The 25,908-nt window shown below is 38.6% G+C and overlaps 1 long non-coding RNA gene and 1 pseudogene across 2 annotated transcripts; one reads left to right on the forward strand and one right to left on the reverse strand.

Annotated features, from left to right (window-relative positions):
* Nucleotides 1-1,854: 1,854 nt before the first annotated feature.
* Nucleotides 1,855-20,198, forward strand: LOC137464346 (uncharacterized). Of its 2 annotated transcripts, none has more exons than XR_010994202.1 (4): nt 1,855-2,826; nt 3,499-3,628; nt 19,298-19,436; nt 20,127-20,198. It is a non-coding gene; the product is annotated as an uncharacterized lncRNA (long non-coding RNA). The 2 variants fall into 2 exon arrangements; XR_010994203.1 differs by having other exon boundaries at nt 19,301-19,436.
* LOC137464838 (S-adenosylmethionine synthase-like) lies at nt 6,570-19,304 on the reverse strand (annotated as a pseudogene).
* Nucleotides 20,199-25,908: the final 5,710 nt, after the last annotated feature.

Below are 25,908 nucleotides of genomic sequence, written 5' to 3' on the forward strand. Positions count from 1 at the left end.
GCAGACACACAAACCAATGGGGGAAGTTCAAGGGAGGGACCCCTGGGCCTCATCCACTCATTCGATGCCCAAGGTGGAAGATTCTGGGAGAGTGGGATGGGAAGCCAAGTGATGGACAGGGTACCAGGGAGGGGACAGGGGAATGACTGAGCATTTTCAGGGAAATTGGCATTGAGGGAAAGCGGGAAAGCTCGGGGTAGAACCATTGGGAGAAAATGGGGGGTAAAGGGGCAAACCATTACAGAACTGTTACAGAGATATAAAAACACAATACAACAAGCCTCTTGTGATTTCTGTGCTGTTCTGTAATGCTTGGTCAGTCAAGGAGTGTAGTCTTAAAGGCAGGTAGATTTATATGAAGATCCCATGTTTTCATACCTTTAATTTAAAAATTTTATCAAAGATTCTAATAGAGAACTTCCTTCTATCTGCAGCACAGGTCAGCTGCTATTTTTCTCTTTCAATTTTCCCTGAATGAAAACTTCTTCTGTTACAGTAAATCACACCACCATTACTTCTTTGCAGGAAATCCTACCTGCAGGAGCATTTGACCTTCAGTCCTTCTTTGGTTTTTGACTTTCCTGATTATTTTTGTTCAGACAAATGCTGTAATTATTTTATTTTACAAACGAACACTGCTAGTTAGGCTTGCTACACCATATTGTTCCACTCACCGTCCCTTGTATCATTCACCTGCACCTTCCCCTTCAAAGACTCATTCATAAAAGGCCACTAGAAAAAGGAGGAATTCCTAAAAGGACCCACAGAAGCAATCTTTCCGGTTTTGAAGGTCTAGGTTTTATTTTAGTAGCTTTCTTGTTCCCAAATGGAAGACTCTGTCATAGACAGAAAATGAGGCAACTATTTCATATTTCATATTTGTTCAGCTTAGATGAAGACTGAGGTTTCTGATGTAACTTCAGTAGTAGACTTGAGTGACATGGGCTAAAATAACCTCGTTTGCATGTTTGGGTTTTTGTGGGTTTTTTTGCTGACCAGCTCTAACACCGTGCTAAAATTCCCTGACTTTTTCACTGCTAAGCCTCACATTTATCTCAGCTCAGAAGAGATGTCCCAAAGTCAGAAGAAACAGCTGAGCATGACAAGGCAGCAGGACTTTGTCTCAGCAGCAGCATGCCTGATCGAAATGCCTTTAAATGTGTTGTCTGAGAATCTTGTTTCTCTATCAATGTCTACCTTTTTAATGTATAAAAATTAGTAAATAAAATTCCATCCATGAAAACTGATTATATTTAAAACTTTTGGGTTTACTGCTTATGCAAGAGATTTGACTGTTGAGAAAGTTCTTGACACAAATAATCAAAATTCCAGTCCAAAAATTATATGCAGGTAGGCACCAAGTGTGAGGTTTGATAATAAAAACTCAACCAATTGTTACTTGAAATTGCTCAGATAGGTCAGTCATAGCTTACAGTGTGAGCTTGTTCTCAGAAAGATTGCATGAAGAGTAACTATGTTACACATGAAGGAGGTATAACAAAAGATGTAGGATAGGCAGCAGGATGGATTTGGCACTGCAACTGCTGCAGGTAATATGGGAAAGCCTTGATATGATTGCAGCTTTTGTGGATTAAAAAGTTTAAAAGAATACCCAGGTAATATTTTTCTGACCTATGGTTTTAAATATCCAGGACAATACTGGAGAGGTCAAGCAGATCATTGAGTGAGTCCAGAAGGCTCTGTCGTGGTGGTGGCTGGCCCCATTTTCATTTATTGCTGAGGCAAAAGTCTGATAAAATGCTACAGTTTTTAAGAATACTTGGTCAGAAAAAAAGTATTAATTTTATTTATGCAGCATGCAAGGCCCATGGGTTGGGTTTTTTTTTTTTTTTTTTTAATTGCTAAAGGTGGTAAGGCTTATCCATTTATATGCTGGCACAGTTGCTGTTGAAAAGCAGAAGAAAACAAGGTTGTACCATCTGTTACTAGTTTGCATCCCAGTTCTGACAACCACACTGTACTCCAGTGGGATGCTTTGCTTGACCTCCTGATTAAAATGCTCTTCTCCAGCCTTCCTCTTGTAACTCTCTCATAGTTTTCTCTCTTCTACAGCATCACCCAGAATGTACCACAAATCATTCTGGCCAAAAACCTTGGGTGGAGAAGATGGTAAAAAAGGATTTCCTCTGGTGTCACAAGGTCAAAGCAGCGCAGAACCATAAACTCAGGAATTATTAAATGAAAAGTTCCTTTTTTCTATTAGCAGGTAGTAAAGATAGCACTTTCATTTTCATTCCAGTAATTGCTTTCAGTTTCTTAAGGAATAAATTAATTAAACAGCAATGAATTAACTTTCTACTTTGCATTTCTCTGTATAACCTATAATCAAAATACAACTAGAAAATGGCACACATAATAATGTCTCTGTAGATCTAGATAGGGTTCATTAGGTTGAGCACAGATAAAAATCTATTTTAGAAGTACATCTCAGAATAAAGATTAAATACTTCTCAATGTTTGTACTTTTTATTGTAATTGCTCTTGTGATGTAGTCCAAAAGAATGAGTGGTAAAGCTAGTCCTCACACAAAGCAAACACAAGAGGATTGACCATTCTTAATTTAATATCTTTGATTTGCATATAGAGACCCTTCCGTTTCTTCTCAGATCACAAATATACCAAAGGCACACGTAGAGCCAAGCTGGCACTTCTGTCCAGTCATTTTCTTTCCTAACTGGCTAGCCTAGATTTGAGTGAAACTGCACCCTTTTGAAATATTTAGGTTTATTTCTGCCTCACACAATCCACCAAGAATCAGCAGATTTGGGAAGTGAACAGCCAGTAGAACCTTTGTGTTACACCCAGGTAATTTTGTGCAGCACACATTTTTTATTCATGTTACTTTTTGTATTTGTTGCAATACAAATAAGCTGTTGTGTTCTTCTGATGTACTTTTTTTTTAATGCAGATATACTTTTTCATACCTGCTGTTGGGAGATTTTTATAATATGCTCTAGCTGGATATTTCAAATAAGAGCCTGTTCATTTGATATTAAAATAATGAGGTTAATAAAGCAGTATTTGAAACATTTGGAAATAAAGATATTTTAATGTATCTCTATGTATGAATGTTATATTCTAGTTTCACTAAATAACTTATTTTATTGATTTGGGAACCCTTTCTTTATAGCTGACTTTCCAGTTTAATTTATTCTTTTCTGATAATAGGGAAATATGCCAATGATTAAAGAAAAATTACCTCACTGGTTTTGTGGAGCAATAGTTTTGTCTCTAGCTTTGGATTAGACAAATTAAGAAGATGTATCTTTTCCCTGTTGGCTGGCTTCAAACAAGGAATCTTCTTTATCTTTTTGCTCTTCTTTAGGAAAATTATATATAGGGCAAATTTGCTACCCTGTATAAATAAAATTAATTTACTGGTTGTTAGAAAACTCACTGAAATTTGTGGATAGGGTCTCTGGAGACTGAATGTACATTGTACCTGTTCCAGTCTATAGTTAGGGATTTCTTCTGCAGTTGGTGCTCCTGACTTCCTTGAAACACCAAATAATGACAAGGGAAAGAAAGATTTGGAGTCTACCCAATTCCTTGAATAAGAAGGTCTTTAACTTTGAAGCCAGAAAGGAAAGTGAAAAAAGTGTTTCAGGTATGTTTTGTTACTGTCTGAAATACACAGTGGGTTTTTTTGGGTGGTGTTGCTTTACTTGTTTGTTTGTTTGTTTGTTTGATTGATTGTCGATAAGCCATGATTACCAGACACCTCAATTGAAAAAATAATTTCTTTATTAAATTTAACATAAGACTTTTTATCAAAATGGTCTTATACTATGAGAACCAAAGCATCACTGTTTCACTTTGGAAAGGTGAATTATTATGACAATATAATTGATACTAGCTGTAATTGAGACAGCTGTAAAATTGAGACTATATGCCCATTTACTGAAGTCTCTTTCTAAAGGCCACTATAGTCATTTCACTGTGTGGTCATCTCTGCAATCCCTTGCCATTTAAACATTGTACCTCTACATTACTAAAAGTGGAAGTTACTCTGACATTTCAGAATTAGCAAGCTACATTACCATTTCTTAGGCAATACTAATTTGAACAAATTTTAATAAAGGTTAATGATAGATTTTATGCCAACCTGGCCATATACAAACTAAACTGGATTATGTTCAGGAAATTAAAGGGTCTAGGGTCCTATGATAAAAAGCAAAACTTGTCATTAAATTTTAAAAAATGCAAAATTGCACACAAAAGAATTGCAGAAATTAGTTTTGTGGAACTAAAAGATATGCCTCATGTATAGGTCACAAGGACTGACTGCAGCACTCCTGAGCTAGATCAAGTTAACCGTACCAGGACAGGTAAGGTGCAGGTGCAGATGTACAGTGACCTCACTTTAGCTCTGGTCTATCAACGGAGCAGTGGATTGATCAGTTTTTGTGAAGGAAGAAGCTTTTAAAAACTTGCTTGAGACTAAAGATATAATCAGCTATTTGCACTTGGTTAGACTTACCACTGGAGCCTTTATCCTCCTTTTAACAGGGGTGAGGTAGCCGTATTGCTTAGTTGTTTATTAAAATTTCCTGGTATTACGGCAGTCATAGCATTCCAACATTGTGTCTTAGTTACCAACTAAATGATAAATTTTGCCAGAATTGTTATTTTTGATATTCAAGCATTTTCATTCTCTCTAGTCCTTAAAGAGAAGCTAAATGATTTTGAATGCCCTCTCTGCATTTTAAGAATTCAGCCAGAAAAGTAAAAGGAAAATAATGTCCTCCAAGTGTTTTTTTACATTTTATTACATTTCAGAAGCGGCCAAAATAAACTTTATTGAAAATTTCTACAACCAATTCCAATTCATGGAAAATTCAAGTATGAGAGAATGACTATAAATGAATAAAATAATCACCACAGAGGAATTAATCAATTTTCACAGATACAACTACAAAATTATAATGTTCAAAGCAAACAAATAACACTACATAAGAGCTAGGTATATGTAGGGTTACAATGACTAATATTCAGAAATGGGTTTTTCTACTGATTTGTTTAAACATAACTGAAGCACCTTAACTAAAGCTGTAGTTATGGAAGTTCTGACTGAAATAATTACAACAATTTGTGCTATTTCTGCTGTCCTCTCACAGGGATCTCCTAAAGTTACCTCACCCACTTCATCCACTTCAGTATGAACTTAATTGCGTAAGCAATAGCAGACTTCTCTGGCTGAACAGAAATGGCATCAATATCCACACCCATTTTAATGTCTGATCACGTCAAAGGCCTAAATTATTCACGTTACCCAATCAAAGCTGATTTAATTGTGACTATCTCCTAGACTGAGCTGCGTGCATTAAAACTGTAAGGAGATTGTGAAAGTTAGAAATCAAATACAAGTAATTTTCACAATGTGGTTGCTCCCTTGAAAGTGGAAAAGAGATACTGTTTCTCTCCATTACTGGAGTATTTCAAAAAATGTCTAAGAGATCCAGGTCTATCAGGTTTGGTGAAAATCAGCAAAGAGATTAGGAAGTTACTCAAGACTGAGAAGTTACTCAGGACTGATTAGGAAGTTACTCAGGGACTAAGTTGCTCCCTTAAAAGTGGAAAAGAGATACTGTTTCTCTCCATTACTGGAGTATTTCAAAAAATGTCTAAGAGGTCCAGGTCTATCAGGTTTGGTGAAAATCAGCGAAGAGATTAGGAAGTTACTCAGGACTGAGAAGATGAACCTGTACCCTTAGGTCTCAGGAAGCCATACTACGAAAAGGCAAGAAGTTCTGTTGCCTTGAAGTTTACATTAAAAAACATACAGTTAGTCACAAATGGGAGAAAAATAGTGAAAAATTCCAGGGTCAAATTACAGCTCACTGGACTGTAGGTTGGTAACTGCTGATAAGGACAAGTACTGATCTGCTCATCTCGTCCAGTCCTTTCTTCTCTCAAAGAAAAGAGTAAATCCCATGCTACTTTAAATATAAGGATTGTATTTGTCTAAAAGACTTGCTATTTCAGCCCAGAAATATTCCAGCAATGGTGGGCTGCAAAAGGCAGTGTTAATAGGTTTGGGGATGCATGTCCTATCTGGTTGTATGTATGTAAAATTCACAAGTGAATTTTAACTTCAAGAACATTCATTTCATGGCTGTCCTTGTTCTGGTTTTTAAATTTATACAGTAGTTAAATTACAATAGTCTCATTAGAGTGGTTCAGATCTGAGCATTTAAGAAACATGGATTCCTCCTTAGTTAAGTTTTGTTGACTGCAAACTGTGACATGAAGCACCAAAGCCTTTCAGCTGTCTCACAAGTTGTTTCCACCTGAATATCAAAAGCACAGAGCCCAACATTTCTTTCAGAAAGAGCCAGTGTTTCTGTTGCACTTCACATAAGGCAGAGACTCGGAGCTTTACACACCCTGTAAACAGACTGGAAACCCTAACTATGTCTAATGTTAAACTTCAATTCTGCTTCACCAGGCATACTACCACCTGGCTAATGAATTGCAACACAGCTTACTACCAGGGTTACTGGTAGATATACGTGGTGTAATTTAGGCTGGTTTACTTAGTGCACTTTATCAATTGGTTCTTGTATGTTGTACTGGGTGCATGAATGAGGGGAGAGCAGAAATTATATAAATTAGAGATTTATGATGGAGGTGACTTTCTTGAGGTTATAAGCCAGATAATTAAACTGTAACAGAGAGGATTAAAAATTATTCCATACAGTAAATACTAACATCACACAAACCTTATAATAGCTCCAAGGTATAGATCAAAGTCTTTATGGACAATTTCAAGCAGTTCTTCAGATCTATCTGATGTTCCATACTGGAACACAGAGATGGCAAGAGGGTGTGAGACAGATAGCATATGATAGCTGTAGAACACAAGCATACAACCCAAATACAATTAATACAGTCCTTCCTGCTTTTTGCTTAAGTGAAAGGAAAGGCTTATTATATGTATCAGGGTAGAGTTTACTAACATCCTGTTGCCACAAGGAAAGTTAGGAAATATCTTTTTGCTATTTGTCTTTCATGTTAGAAAATTATGTTTTCCTCAGAGCCTGGTCAAATATCAGACATAGGTGACACTCCTTTAAACAAAAGAGGTACTTTCTGTAATCCTCAGCTACTGCCATTCTTCATCCTTCAGTTTCAGGTAGATACAAGGATTTAATGCCTTAAAGATTGGAGATTCTGAATTCAACAAATATTTATGGCTTGGTTTGGGTTTTTTCCTCTTGTTTTGTTTTTTCTAGAAACTGTTCTAATCGTGACTATCTTCCCCTTAGCTAATTATGAGATTATGACATCCATTTGCCATTAACCAATAAGCTGACAATTCTTTGTAACACTAAATAATATTGTGTTAATATATATCTAATTAGACTGCAGTTACCTCTATTGTCCACTTTTTCCTTTTGTTGTGAGAGATGTTTACCATGAAAATAACATCCATAGGACAGCCAGCTTAGTTGTCAGCTTCAGTGAAGGCTGGCAAGGTTTCAGTGTAGCACACAGATAGTAGTGGGCTGAAATCAATTTTACATTTTCATTTCCATTTCCATTTTGTTAATCTTTAATCCAGCCTTTTAAGATTTCGAAAGACATTGGCTTTTTTGGTCTCCTGTCTTTCCATTTTATCTTCATTGCTAGTATCTGAGATTTCCATAATTTGCTGTTAAAAAGATCCCTCTTTCATTGTCTAGAGACAGGTTCAGATATTTAAGGAGAGACTCTGAGAATTACTGGAATAACAACATTCCCACCTAACTCAAAAATAAGTGAGGTAGATGTTAAAAAATGACCCTTAAAATGTGTATACAAAGAGATCAGAAGTTTGTATTCTTTCCTTCAAAAAAAAAAAACTGTGAACAATTTGGTAACCAAAACTTATTTGTGCTTGGTTTATTCCCAAGCTACCCTTTTACTGAATAACTGCAAACTATCAGATGCCAAACACATGCACAACATCTGAAGCAATAAGCCTTGTTGCTAATTGGGATGTTTGGATACTGCATTGTGGATCATAATCACATGCATTGGTCTTCTCCTCTGCTCCATAAAGAAAGCAAAAATATTTAAACACACCACTGCAGCAAAACATTGGCTAGATTGCTGCTACATTTTACTTACTTAGGACACAGCAGCTACTCAGAACAAGTGTTTATATAAACTAGAATTGCAAATTGCCTAGGCAAATGTCACTTTAATAGTCACATTGTGTTCACATGAAAGTGTCAAGGTGACAGTAAAATATCTCTTTCTACTTCTTTGACTTAGTTATCAAAAAAATTCATGCACAAAGTGCATTGTTTTTTTGTCTGAGCATATAAGACTAATGGAAGTTGTTCTTGTCTTAAACTCTAAAACAGTTGAATTTTGCTTTTAGTCACACCCTATACCATAGAAGAATACTAGGAACAAATTAAGGCAATTTCAAGTGTAGCTTAAAACAGATTAGTTACATCCAATATGACCATACTGCAAGTTGCAAGTTGAACAGCTATATCTAGGAAGTGCTCCCGTGACTGTAATGTGCTGTGCAGCCCAGGCTGGGCTGCTGGGCATGCAGATGTGTGCAGAACAGCTAAAATGCAACGATGATGCAAAGAAGTACCTAGACCTGGGATGACAAAGGAATTGGAGAAAGAGCATTACTGAGAACATCGTCTGTTTCAGGACCATCCTGACCCATGTCTTTGGCTTCCCTCATAAGGCTCCTAAAAAAATTCCAGAAGCCCCATTCTACTATGAGAAAAGATTTTCTGAAACTGGAGAGAGGCTGTGATGGTGGTATGTCCTCTGAGACAGAATTTGTGTTTCAGAATTTGGTGTATTACTTTTATGGGTGATCTTATCTGGATTAATACTCTTCTACAGAGACCAGCTTTCTCCAGAGATTTTGCAATCCGGTGGGCTGCATATGCTGCAGAACTATCATCTTGGGAGGGACCTTTTCCAGAGAATACACCTCCACCATGGACTCCTCAGCATCCATACCTATCAAGAATGACCTTCTGGCCAGTCAGTCCAGCATCAGCCTGAAGGACAAACAACTAAATTTATTCATAAGATACAATATCTCATCCAATACCATATTAGGTTATTGAGTACAGCTTTCTTTTCTATTTGTCATGTATATGACTTTGTTCACAATGTTCACATTCCCATTCAACTGCTTAATGAAAGAGTTCACTAGGTGGCTGGAGTACTCTTCAGAAATGTACTAAGTCATCTGTGCTACAGTCACTTTTGAAAACCTTTAACAATGCAGCACAACTGTAAAAATGACAAAAAGATTGCTGCCTTCAAATCAGCAATGATGAAATGCTCTCTCTGGGTTACTGGTCAAAGTCTTCACTCAGCAACGCTTTGATGAAGACCAAGAACTTAGAGAGACAAAAACAGATCACATACAAACTATAAGGTTAACAAGCTTCAACTAGATACACATACTAAATGAGAGGCAGGGGCTTAATGAAACTGCAGCTCAATGTTTTCAGCACAAGAGTAATGAGAAATTCTAGCTCAGTTCACATTAATGGCGCAGTGGTGACACAAGTGATACCACACTTCTTTCTTCTTTCTTCCTTCCTGTGCCTCTGATAATGGTCCCAAATTCTTGCATAGATTTTGTCTGCCTCCTACAACTTTATGAGTTGATCTAACTTACTTAACCAAGAGAGATATACTGCCTCTCTGTCAGATTAGTAAAGCTGGCAAATTCATGCTGATAAATTAACTCCAGAGTGCTGAGAAATTCCATCCTGAAAGAGGATAAATGGCATTAATCCACTATTTTTCAATCTCCAAATAAGTAACATGGGAGCAAAGCCAACATTTATTTCTCAGTTAAAGGGGTATCCCTCCATTGTTCCAGTGTGATTAAAAGCACACCTCATAGTTTAAATCCTTTTGAACTCTTTACACAAACAAATGGTTTTGTGTAACGTAACTATTTACAATTTCATAGCAGTGGCTTTCTTATCTAGTGCCAACACCTGGAAAGCAGAACATATATCAAATTCTAATGACTATTGATACTTAGTATGTTAAGTCTCCCTTGAAATTTGTTCAGTTTTGTGAGTAATTTCAGTGTAGATATCAGATTGATTGTTATTTCTGGTTTTGATTTTTATTGTGGAAGTGCAGAGATACTGCCAGCCAGCCATTTTAGCACATAACTTAAGAATTGGGTTTTCCTTATTTAAAATACTTTCTGGAAGCAAGACAAAGATCCAGGAATGTGTAAATGTTGCTCTATGAGCAGGTACATCTTCAGTTTAGGTGACAGCTGTCCAGTAGGAAGGCTCCAGTAGAAATAACCGAAGCTTGCTTAAAAATGCAAAGACTTTTGGTTAAAGGTATGCCATACAGTTCAAGAGAGCATTTACAAGCATGTGGTGGAGTCCAAGTCTGCATAGGCTGTTATTCATCAAAGTACCATACCTTAGACCACCTTCTACAAACTTTTCACTTGCAAGGAGATGATAAATGGTGGCCTCATCAAGATACTTCTCTGGAATGACTTTTTAACAACTTTCACCATCAGCTCATTCTGTATTTGCTGTAGCAATATGTCCAGTGCATAATTTACTGAAATCACAAGTGTGTGCACTCAGATGGGCTCCAGTGCACCATTACATTCCTTGTATTCCATCGGGACCTAGTGAGGAAAAAAGAATGGAGGATGAACACTCAGGGCCAAAATGAACACTCATGGCCAAAAGCACTTGTCTGAAATCTGGAAATGAACCTCACAGTTATTTTCTGCAGCTAAACAGATGAAAGGAGATGGGATGAAAAATGATGAATTGTTGTCAATGCTTAATGTAGGAAAGTAAAAACACTACAAAAGGTTAACGACAGGACATTGCATGCATTGCCACAGAGAAGTAAAATAACAACACAAAAGCTACAAAATCCCATTATTTTAGCAGCTGATGCTAATCAATCTGGTTTGCTATGTTAACATAACTTCAAATTGTGGATTAGCAATAAATTTTGTAGAGCCCTGCTAAAATGAACAACTGTAGATCACATGATAGACAGTATCCTTTACTCCCTTTTACATGGCTTTTATGCACATGCAAGTATAAACTGGCATTACTCCATCCTTAGTACCCATTTTCTTACAGACCAAAGTGGTCTCTCTACTTTCCTACTCTTCAGCTGCTTGAATAGATACATCATATATCAATCAGCCTGTTTACATGTTCTGTACTCTCCTAACAAGAGGCAGGGACACAATCCATGTTGTATTGCAACAACAGTAGCAATACATTATGGGCACTCAGTGCACTTTATCCACACTAAATAACAGAAATTAAGAGTAGAACACTTTGCTGTACTGGAAAAGCCACATGTATGCTTTGCCTTTCCTGTCCTGCAGGTTCCACACCTGCTGAACTTACTGTCTCTGAAACAGCCAAAGTGCATCACTCTTGCAGTAGGCTCAGTGACTAATCCACTGGACAGAGCAACACAGCTGTCAGCAGCTGGTAATTATTCAGAAAAAAACCCAAACCTCATTGTTGGTAATTTGTTAATGTTCTTTATCTACAGGGGAAACAAGGAAAATAGAAGTATTGTTTTGAAGAGACCTGCTCAGACACTGATAGAATAAACAAACATATGTGCTATATAGAAACATACATTATGAAACTCACATCACCTTGGAACACAAGAATGACAGCACCATTTTTGACAAACATAAATTCTAATATAGTAACAGACAGGGTAAATTATTTCTGTTGCTTCTCACCCTTACAATGTGAGTTGTAACATGCATCTGTTAGAAACCTGTGTTTTCCCATCTGGTCTGACCCAGGGCCATGTTCCATTCCATTCCAGAGCCCTTATGCTTGCAATCAGTTTGTGTGCCAGGAGGATTGCTAAGGGCATACATTCCTCAGTTTCATCAGTAGCACAGCCTAACATCAAACCCTGCATTAAAAATAGGGGAATTGCATTGAAAAATGGGGAAATAAGCCACCTATTTCCATGTTCTCTTTCCATTCTGTACCTTTGTCTCATAGTACTTCAGAACCACCCAAGTTTAGCAAGAGACAGCAGTAACATGCAGAGTTAATACCCTTCACATACTACCAGCCCGAAATAACATTTATGTGCAAAAATTACAGCCACAACAGGGGCTGGTTGCCCAGAATGGCTCTGCCTTACACATCTGTAAGAACTCCCTACAAAGGCTTCATTAACATAAAGCTCATCAAGACTGCTCAGTCTTCTCCCCATATATGACACAGAAATTTTTGCCAGGCTCAAGGACTTGAAAGATCAGAAACTTACTGACTGACAAAAACCTTAATTGTAGCTCTATCCTGTTAAGACCACTGAATATGGGGAAAGCCACTTGCCTTGAAACTGGTGAAGGCTGTGTTCACACTTCTGGTGATTAAGAGAGTGCACAGTGCTCAACTGCGGATTCTTGCAATTTGCACAATAGTTTTTAAGGAAAGGCTCCAGTCCATTGTAATTGTAACTGCTTGTGCTTAAACTAGATGTGAGTAAGTGCCTGTAACTTCCTGATCCCCTACTCCAATGTCATCATTAGTCTTGCCATGGGAGACAGCTTGCTTGATTTCATTACATTGTTGTTCTAGGGCCACTGAAACGGTGCAAGTCTTACAGTCCAGTCTTATTGTAAAGTTAGCTCATACATTCCTGGGAGTTAACAAATCACTAGAGAAGTTTTTAAGGATTATCTAGTTATCTTGGCTAAAACTTTTAAATTTCTATGCATGTAAGCTTCTGTACATTTTTTATTGCTAACAGAAGCAGACAATCAGCACATTTATTTAACAGTTTCAGGATGTGGGTAGGTTAGTGCTATTAAACCAAACTTGAATTTTTGAAGCTGATAGGATACATGTAATCCTACAAGCTACCCTGCCAGAACTTGTTATGCTTATTATGATATTGTTTGTTATGACATTGCTTATTTTGACTGGCGTTCAAACCATTTGGGTATTAAACCTGGGAGAAGTGTTTGGAAAATGGTACCAGAAACTGGTATTCAGTTTTTCTTGTAGTTTGTTCTAGGATTCAATTGAATTGGAGGAAAAAGTACACATCATACATGAAAAGGGAAGACTGAAGGGGAGTAGTGATGTAAGTAGTTCAACTGCTGGAAGGAAACTCCTTCAGGATGCGTATAAAGAATACATGAAGAATTCCTTTGGTGTGAACTTCCAATGTCACAGGCTTGTGCACCCCAAGGACAAGGAACATCAGTGTTAAAGCTTTCATTGTACAAAGCTACAGATGTAACCACCTTCTGACATTTGTCCAAATACTAGCTTTTCTGCATCAGAAAAGAAAGGGTGTCACATTACGACACGAAATTACTCACAGACGCATGTTATGTAAAAGAGGGAAGAAAAAGTACCAAAAGAGCAAACTTTATTTTCTGACTCCACTACATATAGAATAGCAAAACTGACAGTGGATTGGAAGATGAAATTTCTACCTCTCCAACCACACTGGTCAAACCAACAGTCCATCAGTTCTCTCCACCCACAAAGAAGAATGCAAAACAATCATTTTTTATATGAACAGTGTGTGAGAACAACAGTAGAAATATGTAAACATCAGAAGGCACTGAGAACATTTAGAACCTCAAAACTCTCAAAAGAACAGTGCGACACAAGAGATACTTGACACTTTAAAGAATAAGTCTTCTACAAATATGCCACCTTAAAATAGCTCCATCAATATCATCAGTGAGAAATACATATCAACAACAGTTGTGAGTCTTTTCCGAGGCCTGGATACACGCTTCATTTTATTCTTAAGAAGATCATAAAAACATTACTTGGGCCACATGCAGAACAGACCCATGAATGAACACACGTAGGATCTCATTGGGGAATGACAGAGAATACAAAATATTCCAAGTTGGAAGTGACCCACATTGATCATCAAGTCCAATTCTTAAGTGAATGGCCCATATATCATTTGAAACCACAATTAGTATTATCAGTACCATGCATCTCACTCACTTTTGGAAGAGTCATCATATGCTATCCTCTTAAGGGTCCTTCTTAAAATTTGTTGATAATCTACTATAGCCTGGGATGTGGTCTCTCCACAGAGCAAAATCATTCCAGCTTTTGCCACACACTCTGGAGAAAATATGTCAGTAAAATCTCAGAATTTTACTTATGCTATTATACAGAGAGATCCTGAAGATTATTCTGTGAACAAAGAATTAATCACAGGGGAAACCCAGTGTAAAGCCTTAGCACACTTATGGGTCTTTGTGCAACGACTGTTCTCTTCAGCTGATATGAATATTTAAAAGCCTGCATGCCAATTATCCTATCTTCACATTGTCTAGAAGCAAATGTCTATAAGAGCAGATCAAGTACATAGGGCTGTTTCTCCAAATAAAAGAACTTCAGCTCAGTGTTTTTCTGAAGCCAAAGTAACATAATTTATTAACAGATGGTATAACCAGTCCTTGATATATTTTTATTACAGTAATTCACCCCGTTGTCCTTGGCAACCACAAAAACTTCTGGCTTCAACAAGATCCTGGAGCAAGATGCTATGCAACTTCTTTAGAGATTTTGTGCAGAATCATTTAATATTTTATTTTGTTTTTTGTTTCAGGAGTCTATCTGGTCTGCAAACTTCTCTGTTTTATGTAAAGACATATAGCAGACAATCCCAAAAAAAATTGGTACAACAATATGATCTACTAGGTCTATGTAATCATGTCACACCTGTTTCTCAAATCTTACACACATTTTTCCTTGACATTTTTGCAGCATTCCTCTGTTACCATCTTCAACTTTTCATCAGCTTTAGAAGAATAACTGCCTGAAGTATTGAAATACAAGCTTCATCAAGTCTAACACATATGCTAAACCCTCTCCTTACATCTCACTGCTCACATCTATGCGCCAAGGATCATATGAGATGTTTCAGATGAAAAATTTTAGATCACTGTGTTTGAGATGCAGCTAGTCCTCTGTGCTGTAACTATGGCCTTGGTGGCTTGCTCTAGAAATAAAATCACTGTATTTGGAAAGCTCTTTAGGTACATTCCCTTTCTGTGTCCATTCTTCTGTGGCAGTCCATCTCATTCCAATTTGGTAACATGTTCATGGCCTCTATTGCAAGTGACAAATCTGTGCATAGTCCTATTGGAAAGTCACACAAAACAGCAAGCCACTTGGATCACAATCACATTCAAATGCTCTTATCCTTCTGTGAACAAAAGGCATTGCCCTAATTACTCTGTGAAGACATGGACTTTGACATGTATCTTTCCACACATCAATTTTTCCCTGATTTTATTAGATTCCTCAGTATTATCCACCCTGACAAACCTACTTTTCCATGATACCACCTAACATGCTTATTACATTTCATAATTTTTAATTTGCACTGGAGTACTATGTCTTTCCTTTATTCTGTTCATTTTTTCAGCTTTTCCCCTCCTTTTCCTTCTCTTCTGAATCAGAGTGCCACAGCTGAGCTCTTTACTGACTGTGAAAGTCTTGACTGATAGCTAGCTATTGCAGGAATTCTGGAACAAAAAACATTATATCAACATTGATTACATGCTGTACTTTATTAATCTGTTTTTCTATCTGTATTGTACTTACAACAGGCAACCTTGGCATCTGGATCAATTCTGAGATGAGCATCTAGAACAGCATCATTTTTCTGATCACATGGCTTATCTAGAAGATAAAAATAAGACAGATATCACATTTCTTTCTTGTGATCAAAAAAAAAATTGATTTCTTAATAAAATGTAATTTCCTGTGGTTTAGAGACTTCTGGTTTTTGGGCATCTGCCAAGAAGCAATTTTATCAACTTACATCCTGAAAGGTATGTCTTGCCCTGTTGTCACTTCTCGCCTCAAGTCAGTTCTGACATTTTACTATCACCTGCACAGGCCATCAGTCTCCTTGGTGAGGGGGCAATGAAAAATGCCTGCAAAGGCATCTGAAATAATCCAGATAATTTCAGGAGAATTAAATACTCTTGCAGCAATTTTGGAAGAAGTATTTAAGCCAAGACCTTTCTTTTGCAGGTTTGCATTCTTCTCCTCTTTTATTTTCAACTTTGTGTTGCATTTTTTGCGTGCATTACCTGTTTTGATCTGCATTTTAAAACTGCCAGAGGTCTGCACCTCTGCAAGTGTTTATCCCTTCTGTACATGCAGTGTAGACCTCTAAATATTGTGTGTCAATTTTTGTGGATGACAAGAGGAATTGCTATCCCTACAAAAGGGTACATTATATTGAAGTCTGCTCCTGCAATTATGCACTGTCTCATTCACGTTCAGAAAAGCTTCTGCAAACATTTTCTCAGGGTCAAGCATTGGCCCCTCACCATTTTTTACAGTTACATTTCTGAAGTGCTGGTCATTCTGTTTCAGGAAAGAAGCACTGGAGAAAAAAAGGTTTTACCCATACCGTCTTTAGCACCTGTGATCTATTTTTTACATGAGACCTGAGTATATCAAATGCATTTGGTTTGTTAAAAGTTAATGAACAAGTTAGGAGACAAATTGGGATTGTCTCATGAGGATAACTGAAACAGTGCAAGCAATCTATGTTGTTACTTCAAAACTACAAGTTGAGAGAGGTAGCATATCTACAAAACCAACATGAGGTATATGAATTAATTTTCTCCCATCATCATTACAAAAAAAAGCCATCCAAAATATATTCAGCCACACAGGTACACAGCTGGATCTACAAGATCATCTGTATTAGTGAGCCAGATACCCACATAATTTGTAACAGTCTATATAATTATACATGTAATTGCCAATTGAAAATAGCATCTCTCGAGGGCCCACAGAGAAAATTAATGGAGAGGCATAACTGAATGTCCACCTTAGACTACTTATTTACTTGTACAGATAATCTGGTTGGGAAGCACACAGACATCAGGATGAAATTATAAGTCAAAAGTAGAGTTATTCTGTATTCCAAAAGGTCTGTAGTTCAATGCAGGGTTTAAGTATAAAGAGAATTTTAGTATGAGAACTGTAATTATCTCTCATCACAATCTAAAAGCAAGGAAAAGGGAGAAATGCTAGCAGGTAGTTTTGATGAACCATTAGGCCATCCATACCACCACATTCAAATACAAATTATAACCGAAAGCAAAGCATGAGCACTAAAAATACATGAAGCCCTTTTATAGGCTACAGTGGTCTCAATGTCCTCGTGAGATTTTCTTATAGAAGTGCACAGGTTGCTTCCTCACTGACATAATTTTCACAACATGAATGAACAATTTCTGTACTTTTTACATTTTATTTCTAGCATTTTCCCCAAACAAGCTAAAGGTAAACATCTAATTGCATTTCTTAATAATTTGCAAAGTAAGTCAAACAATTTAGAGGCTTGGAAAAAAGCCAACATCACCATCTTGATAACTGTAAATCCTGTCTTCAGTTCTTTGTGTTGCATTATTTCCCACCTTAATCATTATCCTCCTGGAATTTATTGCTACTCAAAGGTTAACAATTCTGATCAGTTCCATAAGTTATATTTCACCTTCAGTGATAAAAATGGACCACTGCTTGAAGACACAAGGACATAAGATGAAAGGCAGAAACAACATGTCATCATAATTTCAGACCCAGAAGTCATTTGAGCACACAAAGCATAAAATTAGAAATGCCATGTCACCTGGCCAGTTTGATATCCTGAGGTAAACTGAGTTCTGAAGACTGAGAAACTCATTCCCACTAACGGGTGCAAGGCTCGAGCGGGAATGGCATAACCTTTAACCACTGGTAAGTTTTATTGCCTAAGTGCACCATTACAACATGCAGTGCACTATTTTACAGCGGACAAGTGGTAACTCAAGATATGGTGCACAGGTGTCAGATCTGGTAGGCTGTTCATTAGGGACAGGGTAAATGGGCTAGTATAACTGCTCTCACACTGTACCATTCCCCTCTAAAGAGTAAGAATATGGATACACAAGAAAAAGTCACCACAAACCTTAGTGTTTGACACCACCCTCTATTTATCACTTTTTTTTTTTTTTTTTGTCTTTTCTTCTACTATGGAAAAAGTAGGAGGCAATGTTAGTTTTACTCTTAACATGAAAATGCTCAATTTCAAAACACTACCTTTACTGTAAATTTGAGTCATTACCATGTGTCTTGGAGGCCCAAACTTCCTCCAGTGACTCAGTTACTACAACTTCTAGATAAATACTACTCAAAAAAAGCTGCATGACAGCTTAATTTAGTGAGCAATTAGAGCTGAAGCATTGAAGCAGGGACCAAAAATAAAAAGGTGAGCTGGACAGGAACAAACGCAGATCCAAACCAATGTGGTTAATCCTACGTTCTCCCTTTATTGTTTACAGACAGTAGTTTTTATACACTTCTAGATAGTTTACAATCGTGAGCACACTCTCATTGGCAAGCAAACATTGTTTGTTCCTGTCTTAAGGTGGACAAAGTTTCACACTGCAGACCTATACTAATTCACACCTAGATAGCTCAGTACTTTCTGTTATACCTTGACATAATTTCTGACTGCGCTACAAACTTATTCTTAACTGCACCACAGGCTTCCAGGCCTCGCCCAGGCCCACATCTGAGGCCTAGGCTGGGGTAGCTCAACCTTCACTTTAAACATATGAATCACGCACATCCAGATCGTGACCCATTTCCCTCAGAAATTCCTCTACAGAGCATTGTCTTTCAGTTCAAGACCTGGATAATGCAATGGTGTTATACATTCTAAACTTGTAAACTTGTTTTAGTAAAAACGTGACAAATAGACATATGCAGTATTACAGCAGTATCTGGAATGCAGCTCTGATGTAAATAAATGCTTAATATTCCAAACATTCCAGAGAATCAAAGTTTAAAGATCACCTATAATATACATGCGCACAAAGTGTTACTTTTTTCCATACCAAATAAAAAAAATGAAATTACAACACTAGTACACATGGCAACTCCACTTCTACCTGTAGACTGATCCATGCTTTTCTCAAGCAAAAGTTTAAAGTTACTTATGTCAGATTAGATTGCATGCTAAACAAATAAGACTTTAGACATTAATCCAAAGTCTATTCAAAATAATTAATTTGTTTTTTCTTTTCTCCATTGGGGGAGATCTCTCTGAACTTTCATCAGATAGCATTCTACTGTGTGAGCATCAATAAAAGCAAAAATACAAACAGCATTTTTACTTACCAGAATGTCCTTCAGCAACAGATTCTTAGGTAAAAAGAAATAATTTTTCTTTTTTTTTTGACATGTTTTGATATCTTTAGCAGGACTGCAAGGGAGAAACAACCAAAGCAACTGGACTACAGAAGAAACACAGGCAGAAGGTGAAGTGGAAAGGTTAATGTCTTAATGCAAACTGTTGATGTCATTGCTCCTCCTGTTTGTTCCCCAAAGGTTCAATAGGTAAGACTGATATGGATGGCTTTTACAATGTACTGCTACAGACACTTCTTTCCTAAGACTTCAGTGTGGGTAACCTCCTGAACTGTGCAGAAGTGTATCATTATGAAGGAAATGTGAACATAAGTAATTCAAAGTTCAGTGCTCTTTGCAGAATTCCCTGATCCTCCATTATTACTCTTTATTCTAAGTGCTAACTAAAGAGTATTTTAAGACATTAACACAGAACACAGATTTTATTTGAATTTGTAGGGGTAAATGATGTTTTCAACTAGCCATAATATCCATACTTTTTACTCAGCTGCAGTAGTGAACTGTGCATAAATGTATCTCTCTTTAAGTGAAAACAAATGTTCAATACAGCTCCAGGTGGAAGAACTGCTCTCTCCTTCCACAATATCGTGGCTAAGTCAGGAGCTGTAGAACAACAAAACAGCGCACTCTGTAAAAACAGGGATGAAGACAGTGGGTTCATTACAAGTTAATTACCTTGAATTCTGAAACTGAAAGCTATATCCTAGCTCAATAAATTTTTGATTTGTTAATGGTCAGGCTCTCACAATTCATTTTAAAGACTCATACTTTTTGTCTCAATGGACAGACACTAGTAGGAAGCAGATAGACTCAAGTATCCAAACTAAGCAAAGAAGGCCTGCCCATTTGGAAGCACTGTTTCCCTTTGGCTAGTTTCAGAACACAGGGCAACAACACACCAGAGCACCTGAATACAGCAGTGTCAAAAAGCTGCCTAGGAATAACAGTTGTGTTTGAGCAGCTCTACACTGCTGCTATACATTATGGTCAGCTCAGCTTCTCAATCATTCATCACTTCTAAAAATGATGCTCCAAAAACTAAGCATGTTAAACAGCAGCAAGAGTGGTACTAAAACACAGGTACAACTTTGCTGACAACAGAAGGATTTACAACTGTCCATTATGAGCAAACTACATTCCTTACCAGGCCACCAGCAAATATCTCACAAGAGATGTGTGTTCATTCTGAGGACTTCAATGCTAGGAAGAGGCACGACTTCACTTCAGGAGACTTCCCAGTAGTGTGGTACATGAGGTAATAAAATCAGTAATGAAGGCAGAGCACTTAAACAAATGAGACAAAGCCAACCTTCAAAAAAATAAAGCAAAATGATATCTCAGCTTCAATTATTGCAGAAGGTACGGCCTGTGGCAATGTAAGCAGGAGCTAGTGTGCTGAAAGAGGCCAGTCACTAACAGTGAAAATCACCTCTCTGGAAAGTGATATGTGAAGAGGATTTAGTTGAAGGGAAAAGACCATCTTCACCTTTTTTGGTTTTGTCTTACCTTTTTTTTCTTTAAATCCTAGAAACAAAAGTTTTCAGCATGTAATGTGATATAGAAAGTGATATGTGAATAGGCATTAGTTGAAGGGAAAAGACCATCTTCACCTTTTTTGGTTTTGTCTTACCTTTTTTTTCTTTAAATCCTAGAAACAAAAGTTTTCAGCATGTAATGTGATATAGAAAGTGATATGTGAATAGGCATTAGTTGAAGGGAAAAGACCATCTTCACCTTTTTTGGTTTTGTCTTACCTTTTTTTTCTTTAAATCCTAGAAACAAAAGTTTTCAGCATGTAATCCAAGAAACACCAGCTCGCCAGAGAACAATGATTACTTGTTTGTGGAGAAGTGCAATAAACAGGAAGATTTTAAACCATGTTAATAATTATCACAAATGCCCTGTGAAATCCACTAGCTATTTTGTTGCCTTTCTTTAGTTTCAGAATTTATTATGATACAGTAGAAAATTATACTAGCTATGCAGAGATTTGTGTGTCTGGAAATATTACAATTATGTGTAATAAATGCATGTTGAGTTCATGTTACATCTTGACATAAAACACTTCATACAAAGCATGGGAAAGCATTCAAATGAATAATTTCAGTCTCCTGCATCAGGAATTCATGTTACACTGCATTCTAAAATGCTTGTGCTTTTTGTTCCATGTGAAAAGGTGATGGAATGGCTCATCTTGAAGGATACCTCTATCCACGTGGATGACAAGAAGATGATCAGGAGTAGTCAGCATGGATTCACTAAAGGAAAATCATGCTTGACCAACCTGATTGCCACCTACAATGGGACAACTACCTGGATGGATGAGAGCAGTGGATATTTCATACCATGACTTCAGCAAGGATTTCAACACTCTCTCTCTGATGTGCTCATAAGTAAGCTTAGGAAATGGAACCTGGATGAATGGATGGTGAAGTGGATGGAGATCTGGCTGAATGCCAGATCCCAGACAGTTTTCAGTTGGTGGCACAGGGTCTGGTAGAAAGCCTGTCACTGGTGGTATCCCCCGAGGTTCTAAGCTGGGCCCAGTGCTTCTTAGCTTGTTCACTTGGATGAAAGGGCAGATGCTTCCATAGCAAGTTCACTGATGACATAAAGTTCAGAGGAGTGGCCAATACCCCAGAGAGATGCACAGCCCTTCAGAAGGACCTTGACAAGCTGAAGGAATAAGCAGAGAGAAACTGTCTGAAGTTCAACAAAAGCAGATGCAGGGGTCCTGCACCTGGGGAGGAACAAGCCCAGGCACCAGCACAGGCTGGGGGTGACCTGCTGGAAAGCAGCTCTGTGAAAAAGGACCTGAGGGTCCTGGTGGACAACAAGCTGTCCATGAGCCAGCAGTGTGGCCTGTGGCCAAAAGGCCAGTGGGGTCTTGGGATGCATCAGGAAGAGCATTGCCTGCCAGTAGGTTGAGGGAGGTGATCCTGTCCCTCTGCTCAGCCCTGGTGAGGCACATCTAGAGTTTTGTGTCCAGTTCTGGGCTCCTCAGGACGAGAGAGACATGGAGCTCCTGGAGCAGGTTGAGTGGAGGGTGACAGAGATAATAAGAGGTCTAGAGTATCTCTCTTAAAAGGAACTGTTGACCCTGTTCAGCCTGGAGAAGTGAAGATTGAGAGGGGATCTTATCATTGCATAGAAATATCTGATGGGACAGTGTCAGAGGAAGGATCCAAGCTCTTCTCAGTGTTGAGCAATAGGATAAGATGCAATGGGCAGATACAGATGCACAGGAAGTTCCACTTGAACATGAGCAAGAACTTTTCTACTGTGCAGGCAACTGTGCACTGAAACAGGTTGTCCAGAGAGATTGTGGAGTCTCGTTCTCTGAAGATATTCATAAGCCATATGGACACAATTCTGAGTAATGTACTCTGGGGGACCCTGCTGGAGCAGAGAGGTCAGACTAGGTATTCTCCAGTGATCCCTTCCAACCTTACCTATTCTGTGATTGTATCTTACAAAATACTCTCATTCAGCAAATACTCCTTAGTAGGGTATGCTCCAATTACAACCTTGCAGGAAAAAGGAAAAAAAATACAAAGAAAAGTAAATTTTTCTGAGTGCTGTGTCAAGATTATAGAAATATGGCAGAAAATAAAACCTCTGGCATTCCAGCTAGTCCAGGGAGATCAGAGGGGCTGGGTGCATCGGGGCTTCATTTCTGATTGTAAACAACTAGGCACTGTAAGTCTGGTCATGTTCAGTGAGATCCCAGGTGCAGAGATTGTGTGGGTTACACCAGAAATCCGGCCACATTAGCGATGCCAGATTCACGAATAGTGTGGTTCATGAATTCCATGCTGGAAGTTTGGTCGAGCTCAAAAACAATTTTCACAAACACAGATGAACCAATAGTGTGGTTTATAGAAACAAAAGTGTCCTGGTTCCAGCCCACATCAGCAGGAGGGGGCATGGCCAAGAATTGTGTTATTTGGTACCACCTTAAGTCATTGCCTGCAGTGGGGAAAAGGGACTTTCTCACTTCCAGGAAGAAGAGTATCTGTTTTTGGTGGAACAAAAAGTGTGCTGGTGTGGGAAACCTGTCACGCATTGTTCATTCTCCCAATCCAAGATGAGCATTTTTGCATACAATTTACCGTCTTTTCTTTCTACTTTTGTTTTTAGTATTATTGCTGTGAGTGTTGTTCAGTATCATACCTTATGTCATTGCTGTTTCCAGCAAATTTGTCATGTCTCAATCCAATTTTCACCTTTTGTGCCTTCAATTCTCAACCCCATTCCCAGAGGGGAAAAAGGGAGGGGAAGCCAAGCCAGCTGCATGTGGTTTGGAAGAGTCTAGGTGGGAGAACTGAGTTGGGGAGTATCATTTCTAGACCACAACAAACAGGTTGTAGATTCCTGTCACTTTGCTGGTGACAAAGGCAGTAGACCTAGAAAATATAAGTGTATAGAGTATGTAAAAGTGTTCCAGGTACTCCTGGATACATGCTCCGATGCAGCTGGAGGTAGATATCTTACTAAAGAGGTGTCCTTCTTGGGGAGAAGAGCCAGCCCATAGACTGGTCTGTGAGGGTATACTGTTACTTTTGTCTTAAAACAGTGGACGAGGGCAGACACTTTATATATAAATGAGGGATATTAAGAACTAAAAAAGAGAAAAACTGTGGGGTTTAAGAAAAATGGAACAGAACCAGTAGTATCACTCCTTCTTCCACTGCTGATTGCAGTGATAATGGTCATCTAGCAATAAGAGTGGTCCAGTCTCTGCCTGGTGACCTATCACTCCCATCAGGTGGCTATCACACCCACAAAATCCCTTCACGGAATATCTCCCAGCATATCTCATGGTTTTAGGTCTCATTCTTACATTATTTGTGCCGTGGCTACAGTCGCACCTTCAACTCAGTGCCTCCATCACACCTGCACAATAATCAACTTTTTGGGGTATCCCTATAGGGCAATTCCTTATCCGTCTCCTGAACACCTTCCGTTTTCATCCATCCAGACATTACGTGTAGCTGACGGATCATTACACATGCTTTGACATACCTGGCTATTATTAAACATTCAATATTAAAAGAACAACAGGGTGAAACAGTCTACTGAAAATTTCCACAGCAGTGACTGACCATGAAAAGGGTGTCCCACCATTGATGCTCTCCATCCTTCTTCACCAATTCCAAGACACCATGTATTTCATCTGTATTATGATATACAGTTATCAGAGCCTTTTATCCATTTTTGTGGGTCTGTTTTAACAGCTGTTGTAAATCATCATGTCATAACAAATGTAACATATGACAGGACCTGGATAATTAAGGACACAATTCTAACAAAAATACAAGCACAAATATTCAAGTGACTATTTCTATCTCTGGTAATATTATCTACAAATACATGATCACAAAGGGTTCACACAGAAATACATCCTTTTCCAATGTGCCCAAATATAGTATCAGAAGTCGTTATGGATGTCCATCAGGACTCTGAACCATTGACCATCCAGAAGGTAGTGGTCAATGGCTCAGAGTCCTGATGGACATCAGTTAAAAGAGGTGTCCCTCAGGGGTCCATACTGGGACCAGTGTTATCCAATATCTTCATTAGTGATATAGATGAAGGGATTGTGTGCACTCTTACCAAATTTGCAGATCACACCCAGCTGAGTGATGTGGTTGCCATACCTGAAGGACTGAAAGTCTTCCAGAGGGACCTGGATAGGCTGGAGAAGTGTGCCCATGTGAATCTCGTGAGGTTAACAATACCAAGTGCAAGGTGCTGCACCTGAATCAGGACAATTGCAGTGGATGAGAAGCTTGACATGACCCAGCCATGGGCACTTCCAGCCCAAAAATCCAGAGGTGTCCTGGGCTGCATTCAAAGCAGCGTGGGCAGCAGGGGAGGGAGGGGATTCTGTCCCTCTGCTCTGTTCTGGTGAGAGCCCACCTGGAACCCTGCATCCAGCTCTGGGGTCCCCAGCACTGGAATGGCATGGACCTGTTGGAGTGAGTCCAGAGAAGGGCCACCAAGATTAGAGAGATGAAGCACCTCTCCTATGAGGAAAGGCTGACAAAATTGGGATGGTTCAGCCTGGAAAAGAGAAGGCAGCATTCCAGTACCTGAAGGGAGACTACAAGAAAGATGGAGAGTTTGGGCAAGAGCATGCAGTCACAGGTCAAGAGCAAATGGCTCTAATCCAAAGGAGGGGTTCAGGTTAGGTATTAGGAAGAAGTTCTTTACTATAAAGGTGGTGAGGCACTGGAACAGGTTGCCCCGAGAAGCTGTTGATGCCCCATCCCTGAAGTGTTCAAGGCCAGGTTGGATGGGGCTTTGAGCAATTGTCTAGTGAAAGGTGTCCCTGCCCACTGCAGGGGGGATGAAACAGTCAATCTTTAATGTCCCTTCCAACCCAAGCTATTGGGTGCAAATGCTTTGCACAAGTCCATGTAGATGATGTCAGCTCTCCCCTCAACGATCACCTCTATAACCCCATTGCAGAAGGCCACCACACTTAGCAGGCATGATTCGCCCTTAATGAAGCCACATTGGCTGTCACTAACCACCTCCTTAATTTCCATGTGCTTTACCATAGTTTCCATGGGGATTTCAGCAGGCTCAGAGGTGAGACTGACTGGCCTGTAGTTCCACAGGTCTTTATTTCACAAGTTCACAGAATCACAAAATG

Source organism: Anomalospiza imberbis, chromosome Z, assembly GCF_031753505.1.
Source record: "Anomalospiza imberbis isolate Cuckoo-Finch-1a 21T00152 chromosome Z, ASM3175350v1, whole genome shotgun sequence".
NCBI classification, from domain to species: Eukaryota; Metazoa; Chordata; class Aves; order Passeriformes; family Viduidae; genus Anomalospiza; species Anomalospiza imberbis.